This window comes from Uloborus diversus, chromosome 5 (genome assembly GCF_026930045.1).
Source record: "Uloborus diversus isolate 005 chromosome 5, Udiv.v.3.1, whole genome shotgun sequence".
NCBI lineage: Eukaryota > Metazoa > Arthropoda > Arachnida > Araneae > Uloboridae > Uloborus > Uloborus diversus.
The window spans coordinates 156,858,457-156,878,495 of record NC_072735.1 but is presented as its reverse complement, the minus strand read 5'-3'; the positions used below and the strand labels follow the sequence as shown (position 1 = coordinate 156,878,495).

General features: G+C 34.4%; 1 protein-coding gene across 1 annotated transcript in view; it reads right to left on the bottom strand.

Annotated features, from left to right (window-relative positions):
- The window catches only part of LOC129223214 (dual oxidase maturation factor 1-like), a 39,405-nt gene extending 26,688 nt beyond the window's left edge, over window positions 1-12,717 (bottom strand). Inside the window, exon 1 of the mRNA XM_054857779.1 lies at window positions 12,593-12,717. The gene's annotated coding sequence lies outside the window, so the exon portion shown is untranslated. The remainder of the gene's footprint in view (window positions 1-12,592) is intronic.
- Between the last annotated feature and the right edge of the window lie 7,322 nt (window positions 12,718-20,039).

The following is a 20,039-nucleotide window of genomic DNA, read 5'->3' as shown; positions in this document are numbered from 1 at the left end:
GTAGAAAATGCTCATCTTCTTCATTAATGCTCTCAGGTACTTTAGTATAGTACAAAAAAACTTTGTCAACATCTCTAATTGCCATCCACATTTTCCATGCAGTACCTAGTTTTACCAATGCTGGCAAAACTAGACACCGTGTGCTCATGTAAAGGGATGGGGAAAAGGTAGAAGATCTGTAACACCTTGTGGAACTTTAAGGTGCAAAACGTGAATGGGAAGATACCGTAGATATTTTCCACTTCCATACTCCACACATAGCTCTTGCAGTTTCGGAACTCGGAACATAGCAATCACTACATCATCACTGCAAACAGTTTTCACGGTGATCTTTACATGACCCAAGTATTCTATTGCATGCTGCACATAGAGGAATAGCCTCGCACCGGCTTCTTCGTGGGATACGGGAAACATGGTTTCAAAATTGTTCTTGACTGAAGCAATTGCAGTGTCTTTGTACGAGCATACAACCTGCTTCCCATCTCGTAGATCCATCTTCACGAGATTTTCTGCCAAAAATTCGAAAAGCTCCACTTTATTTTTATCTTTCGCAAGAAATTTAGTAAATGATTTCGGTATCAAAACATTGGATTTAATACTTATTCTTGGTCCAGATCCTCTCCATTGTCTCGTGTTGCTTTTCAAACTTCCTTTTGAATACCGGTCAAAAACCAAATCTACCCTATGAACACTTTTTCGTCTCATTAATATGTACGGCTTCATAATCTGATCGCAGTATTATTGGACAGTTCGAGCAGACAGAGGAACAAGCATGTGAATCAGTGCAGCACCATCAATGAACAATTTAGTTCCGGAATAGCCGTCAAAACCAGTCCAGTTGATTGAACGATACAAGAAACTACGCCGGACTTTTTTCTTGATTTCCTAAATTTGCCAAGATTGGATATAGAAGGTAGACACGAGCTGTTTTCATGAGAAAAAAAATTCTTTTACATCCATTTGAATTGGTTGGCAGGCAACATATAGCTTAGCAAAAAGAGTGCTGCCCCTCCTCAAATTAACAATGTTTTTCTTGTCTTTGGACTGAACAGAAATATTTTTCTGCTCATCAAGAGGAGATTGTTTCTTTTAATAACATCATGTATGGATAATTTTCTTAACACTAAGCGATCTTCTACAAATGTATTGAATTGACTTGCGTTGACATCACAGCAATGGCACTTTCTTCCGAGAGAATAATTTTGTTGCTGTTTACTGTAGGTAAATCGTCATCTTCGAAAGGATTCCCGTGTTCTTCAAATGTTTCAACTAGGCTGGAAACATGAATTTCACACCGAATAAAAAAGCTTCTAGTATCTTCATGTATCTAGTATCTAGCTTTTCAGTAGTGACGTCAGACTTTAGGCTCTGATTTTCTTCAAACTCCCCAATCAGGCGCACAACTTCCGGTCCAGAAACCATCCATTGTATTAATGACGCCTCAGGACTTAAACGTGATAGATTAGTTGATGATTTTTAAATTAATTTGTTGTTTTGCTCATGCAAATGGTCGTGTGCCATCCTGGAAAATTTCCTCTCAGTTTTGGAGCCAGATATATTTTTCCTATGAAACTCTTGAAAAATAGCTGGATGCATCTCTACTGCTTCAAATTGCACAGAAATACTGAAGACCATCGGGCATAATTTGTATGATCAAACCAAACATCCATGGACATATGTTCTCAAGAGTGACAATAAAGTCTGAGAAATTTCCTTGACGAATAGTACGCATCAGATTTGAAAGTATGCATTCTAGCTCCATGGTGATCTTTCAGTAAACTGAGGCGATTCTTCTGATCTTCGCTTAACCCAGTCTGTATATATTTTGTTTATATCTCTTTTCGATTTTGAAACGCTTTCTCTAACAGAACTTGGAAAGTGGTTACTGCAAAATCGTGAGCGTGTCGACTTCACTTCACATGCGAAACTTTTTGTGTTCTTTCTGCTCTTCCTGATGTTGTAACATGAGCTTCTACTAGGAGTTCAGTTTATCCACTTCCTTCAATTCATGTACCTATTGCAGATAAAACAGCCATTTCTATATGTGAAGACCACCTAACATGACCAACATTTTATCTTCGCCATACTCATTCAGCGTAGCCCACTGAATAGATTTTAGCAGGGGTAGATGGGATCTAGATTACAAACATTCTATTCATTAAATATTTTACTTTTTCAAAAGCACATGAAAGAAATGATTGCAAGCTTAGTATTTTGAGGTCACATGGACCAAATGAAGGAGAAAAATTTATTCTAAAAAATATTGCGAGTTTTAAATACGTTTTGTTTATTGTAAAGGACGTAAAGGAATGAATACAAGTTATATATATATATATATATATATATGAGAATTTTAATGCTAGATGGAACCAACAATTGAAGTTATCGATTTCAATCCGTGTAATAGAATTATATGCCTCACCTTAATTTGATATTATTTGCTACAGCATTAACCAGTCAAATATTCAGTTATTGAAAATTATATCTGAATAATAAACATATCACTATGGAATTAATTATTGCTGAGAACAGCAGAACTGGAAAGAAACGAGCTAGGCGGACTACAATCCAAAGTTACAGCTTGTTGGCGGGAAAAAAATCGAGTAGTCGTTCTGATTTTTGCCGCTAGACGGCAAACGTTCGCACTTGCAGGAGAAGTGAATTATTGTGTGACAATACATATATGTATTTAATCCGATAAGGAATTTTTAATTAAAAGTTTCAGAGCGGGTTAGATGAGGTGAAACAGTTGGAATAGTTCAATGAGAATGCACCCCCCTCCCGCCTCATGTAGTTACGTTTTTGCAGTGAAATTTTTAAAACTATTTACTAAGGGGGGGGGGAGGAGAGAGAACAAATGCATATTTTATAGTTTATTTTAGAGCTTTTATTACCTATTTTTTACGGAAGAATGATTTCTAATGGCGTTTTGAGCAGTTAAACGAAACTTTTCACATTTTCACGACGGAAATTTGGATGACCGAAATTTTAATAACTCTAAAACTACTTGTCTTAAGAGGAAAAATCAATCTCTGTTAAATAGATCTTTTAAAGCTCTTTCAGATGATACACATTCATATCACAATATACAGATCTATAATGTAGTTCTAAGCAGTCAAACGTACGTACTCACCTTTCCAGACGGCCATTTTGATGACGTTAATTGTAATAACTCTTAAACAATTAGTGATAGGAAAAAAATCCAATCACTATTAAATAGCTCTTTTAAAGCGCTTTTAAATGATATACTTTAATATCGCAATATTAAGATCCATAATAGAGTTTTAAGCAGTTAAACTAACGTACTTCTCTTAATAAGGCGGCCATTTTGATGACGTCATCACAGGGGGTTCATGACCTCTGATCAAATGCCTCCCGGCGGATTTTTGTTCTTAGATATGTACATAAGCATTGTGCAAAATTTCAGACTGGTATCCGGAAGTGAAATGTTTTGGGTATTTTTGTCACAAACTCCACGGACTAGTACTGGTTCTTCTTTAGTTGGTACTTAATAAACGAAGTAAATAGAGGTAATGAGAAGCAAAGGGATGTGTGTGGACATTTTCAAGTTTTGATTAAAACGATTATAAAGATAACGTCCCCTAGGTAAGCTTTCAAATTTTTTTCTAAATTATGCTGTACAACAGCACCTACCACGGCTACTAGTGCTATCCCTTACCCCAAGACAGAGGAGGGGTCCCATTTGTATACTGGTTATCTCCAAATTTTTAATTTTGTCACTTACATCCCTTTGCTTCTCACTGCCTCATATAATCTTTCTTTTGATTTCATCCGTACAAATTACGGAAAATAAATAAATAAATAAATAACATTCTTTCCGTGACCACGTCGTACACATATTATATTCTCATACAGTCGGACCATTCATTGTATCATAAGTTCTTTCCTGAACTTAAATAGCAATCAGTTTTCAGTGTTTTGATTAATGATTTAAAACTAAGAAATTGCTTAACAAGCACGTAATAGTGCCCTTGAATCCTTGAATGCAAAAAAGTACTCGTTAACTGTTAAAAGTAACATAAAATTTCAACGCTTTTTTCTGTCTACACATTGAAAAGAAAAGATTAAAAAAAAAATGCAAAAACCAGCAGTCAGAACTCGTCCTCATAACCTTTTTTCCCCCGTTTAATTTCAAAAGTTCGAAGAGTATATTAAGAAGAATAACAGTCAAAGAATAACAGGTTACAATACTGTATTAACTACAATTAAAATATCGCAAAACAGTATTGCTATTTTTTGTTCGATACTACTTACGATTGCATGCTCACAGTCCACCAAGCAAGGATTTTATGAAGTTCTGTGCATAATTTGGGCTGTGTGGCAGTTCATACGGTAACGAAGGCGACTACGCCTATCGTTGGCCAGGGCAGGATGTTTTTCCTGAATTAGTACTGCGTTCGTAAGGAAACAACTTTTACAGAATTTATTAACTGTAAAAGCATTTATTTTCGCGCGCCGTACTTATCGCCAAAAAGGAGATATCGATCATTTCACGAGATGAAAATTTTGTGAATTTTATATGAATGGAACCGATAATAGAAAATAAAAAAAAAAAAAATCTCGGAGCATAATTTTTTTTTAATTAAGAAGGGCTTGCGAAAATAAGCGCCTTTACAGTATTTCATACTACAGTATACTCGATTAACCGGCATCAGTTTATCCGAATTAGCAATTTGGACTATATTTCCTTCTCCCTCGTGACAACGGTAGGTTTTTGATTCATTACTATTTAAATCTTGAGTCTAAAAAATGTTCCCCCACTGCTTATGATATATAAAAATTCCAAATTCGGTTGGTTCTATTGAACTTTTATGGCGCAAGAGCATTGATGGACTCTTACAGGCAAAAGAAAGGCGCTGGACAGGTTTATGCTGGCTTAATTTACAATTTTATATTATTAAGCATTTTTATTATATTTGGCATGATTGTCACGGAAAAATCTGAGGTTTGCTTTTGCTTATATCTCAGCAATTAGACAACTTAGAGACTTCGGGGTTTCACTAATTGGTTTGCTTAATCTTAAAGTACAACTTAACGCATAATAATTCAATTCTAAATAAAATTATTATTTCGGTTGGATGGAAAACAGCAAACTTCATGTAATTTCCCCATTAAATATTTAAACCTATATCTTAATTTATAAAAATCAATGTCCTGAGATAACACATATATATACATATATATATATATATATATCAACGCACAGCCGAAACCGCTGAAGCTTCAGACTTGAAATTTGGCAGGCATGTCCGCATGATTACGAAAGTAACCACTAAGAAAGGATTTTTTGAAATCTCAATTAGTTCGGGAGAAATTAATTAAAACCTCTTAATTTCTGCGAAATTAAAACCTGTCATTGAAATTCAAATCCATTATTTTCGAAGGCTTTCCTCCATTCAAATCATTATTCATGGTCGATAGCAAACTGTAAATTTGATATTGTTTCTGTTTCTCACGTGATTCTTCGAGGCATTTCTCAAGTCAAATCATAATGTTTCTGTCCTTTGCTTTCATTTTTTCAAAACTAGAAACGAAGTTTTTAAAAACATCATCACAGGCGGACTATCCTTTTGAAGTTAGAAGAGTGCAGTTTCCTGTTAAAGTTTGCTTTGCAATAACCATTAATAAGTCACAAGGACAGACATTAAAAGTAGCAGGGATCGATTTAAGAGAAGACTTTTTTTCACATTCCAATGTTATGTAGCTTGCTCCAAAGTTAGTTCATAAAGCAGCTTAATAATTTTAGCACCAAGAAAAAAAAAACTAAAAATGTTGTACACAAAGAAGTTCTTGCTTAAACATAGGTATAACAATAAAATGTGGATGGTCTGTGTTTGCAATGATAATCAATACTTTAAAAGGATCGTTAATAACAGTTAAAGATCGGTTAAGGACAAGGGCATATATATAAGGAGTCCAGGGACCCCGGCATCCTCCCAAAATTAGGAAAAATTATTAGTAACTAGAGAACCCGACAGACGTTGTTCTGTTCAAACTTTGTAAATTGAAAAGTAAAAAAATTTCAATAAACTATCAAGTGTTTGAACCGTTTTGTTGAAAAAAATAAGTAAAAAGAAAGGTTTTAAGCTGCTTGGTGTCAGAATGCGTATATTTATTACAACTTGATTTATCTAATGCCCACTGAGCAGTTGTTTTATTAACTATTTTTTCTCCCGTACTTGATGGTTTGTTCTTTCAGCCATACTCAAAGGATAAAAAGCGTCCTCAGATATTAAGTGTAAAAAACTAACTACCCATCTAGAACAAACGGGAAATCCCGTTGCAACATCCCCCATATGAAAAAGAATAAAACAATGAAAAAGATATCGTTTAAAAAAATGATAAAGGTAAAAACAGTTCTCTGAATAAGCGAAAATCACTCATCCCCCCCCCCCATAACGATGTAAAATAAACGCTTTCTTCAACTAAAATGACTAAAAACTCTTTAAAAACGAAAAGCAACTCTTTGCAATTGGAAATCATTCGCCAAATAAACAAAATATACAATAAATTACATTAACAGTAGCTTTAAAATATAAACAAATGATCACACAACTCTAGTGTTTACAGCCAAAGTCGCCAAGCCACCACGTTACTGTAATCCAGCCGATCAGTGAGCGAAGCCAACTCCGACCGATTAGAGGTCCGATCTTTTGAACGAAAACTTTTTAAACTTCATATTTGCCCAATTTGTTCTTTCCACCAAAGATAAAGATCTCCCACTGCACTGATCTTTCGTGTACAGAACTACCCTGTTGTAATTTATCTGGACGAAAATAAAATTTGTTTCGTCTTTAAATTGGATCATCTTTTCCTTTAATAATGTACTGATTAGTTAGATAATCCTTAACGTATTCTTGACATTGGTGCCAAAACTCAGATGGATTTCAGCCGAGAAACAAATGTTGCTAAGTACGGACGGTACTTTCTGATCATTTGGTTAGGAAAATCTAAAGCACCGATCCGGTCACATGGTTCAACTACGACGACAGAACACACGTTTTGCGAGAACCTTCCTGTACTTTACTTTAAAATATATCGCGGGACCTAAAATCGTTGCTTTTAGGAAATGGAACGCTTCATTCTCGCTCTACGTTTTATCCATTCTCAATTGACATATCACAGTAGGAAATTTCATTACAAAAAGCAGAACTGGCTTTCTTATTGTCCTTTGGCAACAGATTAAATATTTATTTCAGTTCTCGCTCAACAATAGGTTAAAATAAATATTAATCATTTGGGAGGTATAACCATCCAATGTTTAAATTAATTAATTAATTAACAAAAACGTTTCCGATTCGATCCATCGCGCTTCGAAACCATGCTTGCACACAAAAAATTTGATCAAAATTGGTCCAGCCGTTTAAAATCCTTATGGTGACAAACGTCCTCACAGAAGATTTTTATGTATTAAGATAAGTAATTATTATTACAGGGGATTTTCGAAACTAGGTGCACCAAGCACTGTTAACCCCAGCTAATTCCCTTACCCGAGCAATGCCGGGTACGGGAATGCAAGTTACCTATGTTAATACATTACTCTTTGCTGACGACCAGATTATTATCCAATCAAATGAAGACGATCTTCAAAGATCCACCTACATACTCCACAAGATATGCCAAGAATATAATATGAAGATCTCAATCCCAAAAACTAAAACAATTGCATTTAGGGCTAAAGAGCCAATTAGAAGTAAAATTGTTATTGATAATAGAATTATTGAACAGGTGAAGCACTTCAACTACCTAGGATGTGACATCACCTTTGACCACGACAATGATGTCCAAAACAAACTACATAGGTTTCAACACTTATGTGGAACCCTTACAAGAACCCTAAAGGGAAAAAAGAGAAAGGAAACACAACTGAAGTTCTATAAGGTTATGGCGGTACCAGCCTTACTATACGGCTCTGAAACATGGAATTTGAACAGTCAAGAAACTAGTAGAATTCAAGCAACAGAGATGAAGTATTTGCGATCACTGAAGAACTGCACTATCCTAGACAAAATAAGGAATGAATCTATTCGAAGGGAATTACAGATATTCAGCCTCAATGAAACTAGTATGTTGTGGCCATCACGAAACTTTCTTCTATATTTTTCCTTTTTCTGATCCCTCCCCATGCTTGACGAGGAAGCAATATTCCTAACAAAAACAAAATTACACATGCAAAAACTTGACGACCCTCCCAATGTCTGAATTATTGCAAAAGCAAAGCAAAGAGCGAAAATTGAAAGTTATTTTAAAAGCCTTGCTTGAATTAATTACAAATATTTTATTTGTTAACAAACATAAGATGGCAACAGTTAAAAATTTTAAATCATTGAGATAATATTTCCTATCATTTCCATACAATTAAAATCACGAGAAATACGCAGACGACAATCTATCTATATATATAATTCTCTTACGTGCCGGCAAATGAAGGGGTGAATTTCTAAACCTCTGTTGGCAACACTTCGCCGATAAATCATGTAAACAAACTTCTACGTTGTTTTGAAATCTTGAATCACAGAATACTCAACGAACTTTTTTTTTTTTGAGATGAGTTTGAGTCGGGCTGTGGCTCATTTCAACCTTAATCAGCAAAGAAAAGCTCAAAGAAGGCAGGAAACCGTTCTTGAATCCAATTTAAGACGAGCCATTTCCAGAGTTGTATTCTCTGATTCGCTGCCGATAATTTTTAGCGGCTGGGGAATTTTCAGTCAGCAGTTCCTTCAACAGATCAGGTGCGTCACACAATGCCGGTAACCGCACCTTTCCGTCATGGCAACATTTAGTATATTTATTTGCAGTATTACGCTCTTTCTGCCAATAAAGAGCACCACAAAATTCGCATTCTTCACACATTGCTCCACAATCATGTTCATCGGCAATGTTGTTTTGAACGCGTAGGCGCTTTGAGCGTCGTCTATTCTCTGCTTCAGTACGACAGTTCAGTTCAAAATGAATAACCGAGAAAGAATTTACTTTATTCCTTTTATTCTCAGCTGAAAGGTTTCGCCAAATTTGTTTAGGGTTATAGTAGTTTTAGTATTGTGCAAGCAAAGTAGCCTTGGCGAGTTTTCGCGTTTTTAGTTAAACCATTTTTTGTTCGTGACGTGGCAAGGATTCAGAATAACAACAAGAAGGACAAACGTTTGAGAAAATATGTTTGGTGCTCTCTGAGCCTGTTTTTAGTCATGGCCAGCTCTATGTGGCATTATCAAGAACAAGATCTTTTGAAGCAGTGTCAGTTGTGGCTCCCAAACGGGACATTTTTAATTGTGTATATGAGGAAGTTTTCTCAGATTAGAATATATAAGAGTGTAAATATGTAAATATATATAAGAGTGTAAATAATGTAAATACATCCCTCGGGGGAGCCTGTAACCCCTAGAGGGCGCGTCCCCAGGTGGCGGATAGGGGAATGCCTTCATTGGTTTTCCAATGGGTGGTAGAAGGGAAATAAAATACCTTCCGCGGACCAACAGGTAGAAGTGCAATCTCTCCAAAGCAATGACAGACACTTTTGTATCTATAATGGTAAAGTTGTGCACATTGCCAAGGCAGTCATCTTACATACAGCAAAGTTAAACTGTCGAAAGTCTGGCTAAAGCAGACAAATTAACATTATGAACGTAATTTTCATATTGGTTAAATGGATGGTGACCTAAATGCAATTACCAACTTTAATTTTTACGGAAAATTTTAGCTAGGCTAATGTATTGGCATACAGCGAGCGAGCGAAGCGAGCATGGATCGCGAAGCGATCCACAGGGAACTGCGTAAGCAGTTCCGGGGGTTGGCGAGCGATAGCGAGCAGGGGGCGATAGCCCCCTAGTTACGATTTATCTTTCTTATTGTTGCATTAATAAAAATATTTTTATTCGCAAAAAAAAAATCAACACCTCTTGAAGCGATCGGCGTCAAAATTAAACCAGAGCCTGTTTACATATGGATTCACATATATTCCAAATTTCAACCAGAACGTAGCATTACTTCTTGAGATAGGGCACTCAAAATGGAAAAAAAGAAAGAGTGTTTGCGCTACCCCCCTTTTTAGCTGTTGACACAAAAATAAAATCAGTTCTTATACCCACTAAGGGCTACTTGCCGATAAATTTTTCTTTCATTCCGTTCATTATTTCTTGAGATACAGCAGTCACAATTGACGACAAAAAACGTTCTATAGCTCAACCCCCGTTTGAGTTATTGACACCAAAATTGAATCAGCACCTGTTCCTGTTAATACCAACATATGGACCAAATTTTGTTTGATTCCGCCAGTTACTTCCTGAGGAATAGCAAGCACGCGTAACTCGAAAAACGTCCCATTGCTCCACCCCCCTTGGAGGAATTCGCGCCAAAAACTAATGGGCACAAGTTCACATAGGGGCACATATGTGTACAAAATTTCGTTCGATTTCATGCGGTAGTTTTTGTTGTAGAGCGGCCACAAAAAACTGGTCACACACAGACGTGACACACATACATACACACACACACATACATACATACACACACACATACACACACACACACACAGACAGACAGACATTTTCCAAAAATGGTCGAAATGGACTCAGCGCACCTCAAAACGTACGAATCCGTCAAAATTCGAAATTCGAAAATTTGCACGAATCCAATACTTTCTTCTATATATTAGATATAGAAGAAAGTAAAAATTACGGAATATCGTAACGATTGGAAAAACCATGTTCAACGTATGGAACGAGGGAGACTTCCAAGAGCAGCCTTTTATTACAGACCAAGGTGCAAACGAGACCGTGGTAGGCCCAGGAAGCGGTGGGGCGACCAAGAAGCCGGAACAGGCTTTATGCCTAATCCTTGAAGAAGAAGTAATATTTAAATATACGAGTAAAACCCATTGTTAAATTTTGTTGCCTTACAATAGCAATATTAATAGTAATAAAATAAAAATTTTGAATCAAGGCTTCTCTGGAGCAAGCACGAAATTGATCCATTATCATTGCATTAGGATTAAGGCTTTTTATCCTCATCTCTTTGATGCCAATAATCGAAAACGGAGCTAAGTAAAGACACATATTGAGATCTTTATCACGAGTAACTTGTATGTTATGAAATATGATTTAGTTTCGTAAACCTTTAATATTTAAATGGTTCTAATTAAATTAGCACACAAACAAATCCTAGAGGGGACAAGGATTAATTTTTAGTGCCAAATGCTTAAAGTTTTAGACACGTATATAGCTTTTTTCCCTTTTAGTATGAAGCATTTATATGAAAACAAAGGTGAAATTTCGTGATGGTAACATTATTCTGTTTCTGACACTAAAAAGAATAAAATAACAGAATTTTTTAAAAAATACTAAGCACTTTTCATAATGCACTCAAAAGGGCAAAATAACTTTTCTGGGTCAAAAAGGACAATATTTAAGTATTCCTGTAGTTTTCAATTATTCCAAGAATATGACTCCACAAACGAGGAAAAGTGCGGCTCAAGCGCTCAATTCATTTTAAAACAAACTTTCCCAGAAAAATATGTATGTTTGAACACTCAAATTTATGACAGAAGTTAGATAATGATTAGAAATTCTCTACCTGACTTGAGCCGCACTTTTCCTCGTTTGTGAAGTCATATTCTTGTAATAATTGAAAACTACAGGAATACACTTAAATATTGTATTTTCTGACCCAGAAAAGTTATTTTGTCCTTTTGAGTGCATTATGAAAAGTGCTTAGCATTTTTTAAAAAATTCTGTTATAACAACTAGAAAATCGCCTGTCATAGCATGACGGGTGAAGCCTGTTTGGTGATATTTTGATACTGGTAACTGTAATCCTAACATCAGTGGATTAACCCGAAACTCTAGTGCATAGCGTTAATTGTTTTGGTTTCTTCGTTTTCCTGAAATGAAAGTTTTACCAGTAAAACAGTTACCAGATCGAGTTCAGCCTTGTCACAATACAATAAAGCCTTTCCCTGTATGTTAAGCATTACCAAAACATATTTGCTAATTATCATGCCGTGGCGCGAGTTTCATTGTTGAAACACGCGGGTTACTCGATCATCGGCTATTATTTATATGAGGATTTCTTTTTCACTTTTCAAAAAAGTTTCATCAAAATTTGCATTATTCGGGATATTCACCAACACCTGGATTGAGACAATTTTGATAAATTGGGAGCAGGGGTGTATTTAAGGGAGAACCGAAGGGGCCTGGGTCCCTCCCGAAATACATTTATAACTACTCATTGTAAATAAGGATTTTGGTTATTTCAAATTTAAATTTGGAAAATTCCCACAATATTCGACTTGTTCTCTTTCCAAAATAAGTTTCTGTATATGCTCCTGATCCGGAGTCTACTAACAATACCCGCATAGCGTGGTCCGTGATGAATTTAAAAAAAAAAAAATAATAATAATAACATCGCTTATGGGAAAATGTCAAAAGAATTTAAGACCAGTAAAGAAAAATGACTCGGGGGGGGGGATTTTTAGAGACACAAACTTGGATAAACAATTTTCATACCTTATATGAATTAAAATTCTAATTTATCTCTAACAACTACCAACGCAACAACCACATCTAAGATTGCTCACCTGTTTTCTTCTTGCTCAACAGCCGCAATTTCAATGACTAAATACGTTATATCAGACACATTTCTTTTAAAAGCTGCATATTTACTTTGAGTAGCATATATTCGCTAACATTTTGCGCATTTGCTTGAGGATATGAAAGCGGAAGGACAGGCTCCGCTATTCAAAAGGAAGGTGACTTCCGCTCCACATGCTCTTCCTTTTCATTTCATTAGAAATATTCTAAGCTCTAGTGATTTACAATAAAAACCCCTCAAATCTAACATGTTTTTATTAACTGGACTTGTTGATGTCTGCTCGGGTAAAACCTTGTGATTGGTTTTTAACTAACTTCCCATTGAGCTACAAACTTGATTTTCAGAATCGGATGAAAATGCAAGAAAATGAGTTTAAAAATTTCCTAAGTGTTAGAAATTTAGTTTTAATGCCGTCAACTTGTACAAAAAAAAAGTTTTCCTGTACGAAGCAATTACTGTCTTGTTTTGTATTTGATATCATTGGAAAGTTCATAAAAATCTACCCCAGGTAATGTTGCGACAATTAGATCCCTTTTCTATAATTGTTGGCAAAAGATTCTAAAAAAAAAAAAAAATTGAAGGCTATACTTCATCCAATACGATTCACTGCATTGTATAATTCTCGCCCACATGAACTTTTATTGTAATAAAATAATAGTTTAAAAAACTAAAAAAACACGCTTTCGTAGCAAAATGAACTAAAAAGTGAAAAATAATCTTTGGAAGATAGTAGTTGACCAATCACTTAATTTTAATGTAATACAAAAAAGCGTGGGGTGCTGTCTATTTACAATTTTGCTTGGACAACAAATGGAAGAAATTCAAGCAACTGATAAGAAGCCCCCCACGCTTTTTTGTATTACATTAAAATTAAGTGATTGGTCAACTACTATCTTCCAAAGATTATTTTTCGCTTTTTAGTTCATTTTGCTACGAAAGCGTGTTTTTTTAGTTTTTTAAACTATTATCTTATTTTTCTGTTTTTTAGTCTTATGTTGGAGAATTATCAGACGACGAAATTATTTATAAAACGAGTTCGAGGTAATATCTTAAAGTTAAGACAAGGGCACTCCGATGGGAAGCTACTGCGGTGAGTCATCGATGTATGTTTGCTGAAATCATATTTATATTGCTTTGAAAATTTGAGATGCATTTGAATAAAAGTTTTGTTTAACAATGGTCTGATCAGCAATGAATTTCCAATTGAAGGCTCACCTAAATTTTGGCATGAAATTAGTTAAAAACAATTATATTTCATGTTCTAATTACCTTGGAACATTGGAACGAATTTTGTCTGATGCAGAAAAATTAAAGGTTTTTGTAGATATTTTTAAATAATTTTTGCGAGCATTTTTTAATGTATTTTTTTAAATTTTTTTTTCACATTGTTGGATTTATGCCAAAATATTGATTAAAATTGGAGGAAACTAACAATTAAAAGAGTTAATTAATTTATTTGATTGTAGAATATTGCATTGTCATCGGGTCTGAGGTCGCGTGCCAAATTTCTAAAGAATCCGATCGCAGGAAGAGGGCGAAATTTGAGCTGCAAGATTCCGTTACAAGATACATACATACATACATACATACATACAGGTGAAGCTAATAAAAGCGTGTTAATAAAATAAGCGTCATCTATTCAAAGTTAATATAACTGCTTTGTTTTCATTTCATTTTGATGATGTAAATCTCTCTCTAGGCAAGATTAATACGATAGGAACTTCTGTGACTGTAGCGCAGTGGCCCTAGGGGAGATCCAAATTCTTTTGAGCTTCTTGCTCATTTAAGCTTCCAAATTAGCTCTTCAGGAGCGAATTGGGCTCCTCAAGAGGGCGTTAAATTCGTGAGGGGCGCTGAGCATTCAAGAAAACATTGGTAATAATAAAAATCCAGCGAATATCGAAATTGAAAACGAATGCGAAATCGATCGTTAAGAGTTCAGGCAAGGAATTACAAGTTAAAAAAGAAACAAATTGAAGTTCAGGAGTTTCCTCCTCACACCTCGATTGAACCTTAAGGAAGTATTTTATTATTCAACACCAAGTTCATGAATTTTCAAATTTTCATTATTATTATTTTTTTAATTTCAAGTGTCTGTGTTGTTAACTCTCCAGTTTCCAATTCAAAAAAGAAAATATCATAAAAAATGTACTTCTATTTTTGACAAATACATCAATGATCTCAGTTAAGTATTTCCCTTCAAATACCTATCAGTTTGCTTAGGAAAATTCAAGAAAAAAAAAAAAAAACACGTAAGAAAAAGGCATTTTTATTTATTTATTTTTCAGTTTAAGAGATTGGATGAAATTTTTTATTGTACACATTTCACTTCCAAATTAATCACACATGCTTTGAATAAAATTGATATTCACTAGCACCAATTTATGGCTTATGCAAAGAAAGAGGGGGGGGGGGGGAATAAGTCAGAGTTGCCACTCAATTTTGGAAAAAACTTCCCTGTGTTTTCTCTGTATGAAAATGACACATTACAAACGAGCGAACACTGATGTTTGAAAAAGAAAATTAATATCTTGATAATTTCACCACAGGAAATAAAATCGAAATAATAAATATTTTAATAAATAAACAAGGGGAAATGAATAAGAATTTGTAAAAACTGAAATAATAGCATGTTGATTGGATATATTTAACTTTTCATGCAAGGTAAAAAAAAAAGAAGCCTTCTCTTAACTATTCATTACTTGGACCTAAAAGTGTAAACGTTAAGCAGAACAATGAATATTGACGACTAATTTCATACACTTTAAATGAAATTATCATGAAATTCAAGGAACAAAAGATTGTTTTTATGATCAACATTTTAATATTTACGTTTAAAAAAAATAAGCAAAATTACTATTTTTTATTTTGCTTTATTTCTGAACTTCATTAATATTATCAATTCTATTATTACTATTTATTTATTTATGTTTTGGTAGTTTATATATTTGGACATTGATTTTTGCAACTTTAAATTAAAAAAAAAATCCCTGTATTTTCCATGCTTTTGAGGAAAATTTCATAATTCCCTGGATTTTCCCTATTTTTTTTTTTGTTGATTTTTGAATTTCCTGTGTTTTCCCTGTTTCTTCATGTTTCCCTGTGGCATGGCAACCCTGTAAGTGTCGGTTAACCTCTAGAGGGGGGCAATGAACTCCAAAGGAATGGGAAACACTGCTTTATCTGATACGTACATACCAAAATCATGTCCAAAAACCCGTTTTGAAGAAAATTTGAATTACAGTTCAAGGAAGTAATTACCGAAAAGCAATTTAAAATATTTAAAAATTTGTTTATACAATGAATATTATGGAAAAGTGGACTTTTAACGGAAATGTTAGAACAGGGAGGATTTCGAAAACTGAGTCTTGTCAGTTTTCCCAATTGTTGCCTTTGTTTTTTTTCACCCAAAGACTAAGAGCAAATAGCAAAATGTATTCCACGCTAATGTTGGAATAAAAGGATTATTACCGAACATTTAGCAATAACATCAAACTCCCAGTTATCGAAGTTATATCCTCTTGAAACATGGAAAAATGCAAATAAAGTGCTTGGTTGAGTTGTGACTTATTAGCAGATATCGGTCATTTTATGCAACTAGAATTATGCAATTGTAACACAACATTTAGTTTTGAAAATATGTTTGGGAAAAGAAGTTCATTAAAGAAAAACAGCTCACACAAAAAATGAAAACATAAATTGATGCAGCGAGAAGCAAAGGGATGTAAATGCCAAAATTAAAAACTTGGAGATAACCAATGCAAATGCTACGTGAACCTTTCCTCTTCTTTGGAGCAAGAGATAGTGCTAATAGTACTGGTAGGTGCTGCTAGAAAGCACGATTTGGAAAAACTTTTCAATGATAGCCTAATTAGGACCGCAACTTTAAAAAGGTATTTTACTCAAAACTTGAAAATGTTCGCTTACATCCCTTTGATTCTCACTGCATCAGTTCTCCTTTAAAATATGAATGTAAAACTTAAAGTTTGAAAGACTTAAGATGCAAACAATGGAAAATTCCAAAATTTTGGCAAACTAAGATAAAGCACCAAAAGCATCCTTATATGGGAAAAGCTAAAACTGGTATACCAGACTAATGATCATGCAGAGGTAGATCAAGTGAGGTAAGGTCCCTAAGCAGTAAAAAATAGAAGTTCCAATAAAATAAAAAATAAACTTTCAACAAAAATTGAAAACAATATCGTTACACAATAATTTTTATTTTTGTACCTTATTATATGAATTTTTATCGTGTTTTGTTCATAAGAAAATCATTATTTTTTTTATGTGAATGCAGTTTAACATCTCCTGCTCTATGTATAAAACAGCTAAGTTATTCAGTCTCTCTTCTCCCATTTTATTTTGTAAATAATCTTTCACTCTTTTCAAAACTGAAAAGGATCATTCGGCAGATGCATTCGTCAATGGAATTATCAAAAAAAACAAACAAAAAAAAACAAACAATGTTTCCATGTTTGAAAATGCATAAGACAGTCTTTGAGCTGTTTGATAAATATATTAAGAGAGACCTCATGTGTCTGGTGTTGTTTTAAAGGTATCCTTGTTTTTTTGGAGAAACACAATAAAATGATCAAATTCATCTCCCCAAGAGCAAACATCTATATCATTTCGGTACATATCCTTCAAACATTTGAGTGATGCTTTTCTTTCTTCTGATGTCATGTTTCGATCTAAGATCCAAAAATGTGTCAAATAAAATTGCAACTAAAATCCTTTTAAATACCTTCTTTTAAAATTCTTGATGATGTAGTCTCCATTATGAGCACTTCCCCCACTTCCTCTTTTCCCGACAGCACCTCTGCTTCAGCTATTATTGTTCGAATAAATAGGTGAAAAACATTGGGGTCCCCTAAGCCGGGCCTTATAAGCCTATTCGTAAATCAATCCCCGGCTGTTAAAAAAAAAAGAACTTGATCGTTTAACTTCAGTTGGTAAAATCTAAAACTAACATATTCGAGCCTCAGGTTCTAGCTGAATTTCGGGACCCCATGGCATGGTAATTCAAAATAGTGGCGAAACAAATTTGGGGGCTCCTAACCCAGGCCCCATGAGCCTATTGGTAGGTCCCCGGCTATAAAAAAAAATTTCGTTAGTTCAAGACATAACAAATAATTTACAAGATAACTATCAGATGTTTATTGTGTGGATGAGAAAAAACTAATAACAATAATGTTCATTTTGAAAACAGAATATGCAACGATTATAATTAAGTATTTGATTATAAACGCATTTCAAACTGAAGTACATTGCATATAATTTCAGTTTTGACTGTTTTTCATACAAGAAAAATAAATACACATTGATCCCACAAAATTAAAAATATATAAGACAAAAATAAAAATCCACTGGTAGATAGTAGCTGCGTTACATTCATACATTTGTTTCTTTAAAATTCAGTATACATTACATGGAACCCCTGTGGCAGAATTTTATTTTACTTTCTGCGACAAATTTTCTGGACCTAATTTATTTCTGCAAGAATGCTCAGTGATATGAAGAATGAATTAATAGACAAACTTAAGTGCAGTTCATTTCAAAAGTGAAAAATTTATTTATTTATTAACGAATTTCACACAACTTCTTGTTTAGGTAAATTCATTTATACAAAAACGAAGAGCATTAATGCTCAGTATCAGGGCTTCCAACAGATTTTCAGTTTTAGCTAGGGGGAAAAAAGTGACCTTGAGCTAAATCTATATGGTAAATATTAACGCCATGGTAACAGCAATTGGTAAGTGGAGAAAAGAACCAAATCTAACCAAAAGCAATGTAAATAATTGTGCTAATTTATGTAATGCTAGTGTAAATTATTATGTTATAGCAGGGGGTGATTGTTTAAACAGAGATGCCACTCTCACACATATTTAAGTTTTCAGCCTTAATCTCTTACACTTACTTATTGATAGTTCTTAATACCAGAAAAATACAGATGCAACATCTATTCAATACTCAAAGAAATAAGATCCGAAGAAAAAATAATTTTTAATTAAAATATTCATTACATTTCGGTGCTCCCCCCCCCAAAAAAAAAAAACTAAAACATGCATGTGATTGAAACACATAAATAAGGATCACCCCTCCTCCCATAAAAAAAATTTAACTAAAATAAACATTTTACACAATTAAAACGAAGTATACCCCTCCCCTTAAAAAGAAAATGAATTTAATTAAAATTTTCATTACAGTTTGAATTATATATATAAAAAAAAACTGCATGTGAATTGGAGGAAAAAAAAATGAATAAATAAAGGGCACCCTCCCATAAAAAAAATAAATAACAATAATCTATGCAATACACAAGATTATGAACAAAGTATCCCTCTCCCACCAAAATGAAAATAAATTTAATTAAAAAACACATTTTAGTCAAAAAAATTGAAAATTCAACCCCCCCCCACTAGAAGAAAATAGGATTTTATTAAAGTACTGAAGCAAAAAAGAAATCCCCCCCCGGATTGCCCCCCCCCCCACCTCAGGACAAGGGCGCACTCCCTTCAATATTGCGGAGACCTCCCCCAATGAAAAAAAACCCTCAAAACAACTCCCCCCTTACAAATTTTAATGTCTCAGTCTGCACCATGACCCCCCCCCCTCCAGGCTGGGCGTCCCTGCCCTCTCCCTCATGTGAAAAAAAGAATTTAAATCAAGTACTGGAGCAAACATAAGTTCCCTTTCCATACGAAGAAAAAAGAATTTAATTTGAATATGCATTTAGAAGAAAAATCTATAACTAACTCCTCCAAAGAGAGAAGATTTTCATTCATGTTCGCACCCCTATCTGAATAACGATTGGTCAGCCCAAAATACCACACAATTTATAAGTATTCCATCTGTTTTCTGTTGCTGCAACCTGCGACACCCATCCACCACAAATAAGCAATTTTTTAAAGGCTTAAAATAATTTTTCAACAGAGGTGAAAAAAAGCAAGTCAGCACCAAGTCTTTCACACAAACAAGCACAAACATCCAAACATGTGCGTTGCCAGCCACTCTTCTTTGATCAATACAGGGTTGCTTTAAAATCGCTCCACGTGGTGAGAAGTTCTGGTTAGAACTGGTTTCTATCCATGTCATACCTGCTGATTTCCGATATTGCAGACTACCACAATCATCAATAATCGCTCGATTTGGCGCTCGCCAAAGTTTTTTTTTTTATTTTTTGTAAAATGTCGCGATTATTTTACTTTTCGCAGAAAATCAGGCCTTTTCCTTAATTCATAGTCGAGTTACATTTTTTTTTTACCGTGAAACAGCTATCTTTTGGTATCGTTCTGCAGAATTATTTTATTGCTGACCTTTTTTTTCCCCACTATCCCTTTTTTCCCTCCTTAGTGCAAAATCTTTCTGCACAAACTCTCTCTCATTCTGCGACAATGTCGCCGTGTCGGCAGCTTTCTGCCACAGGGCATGGA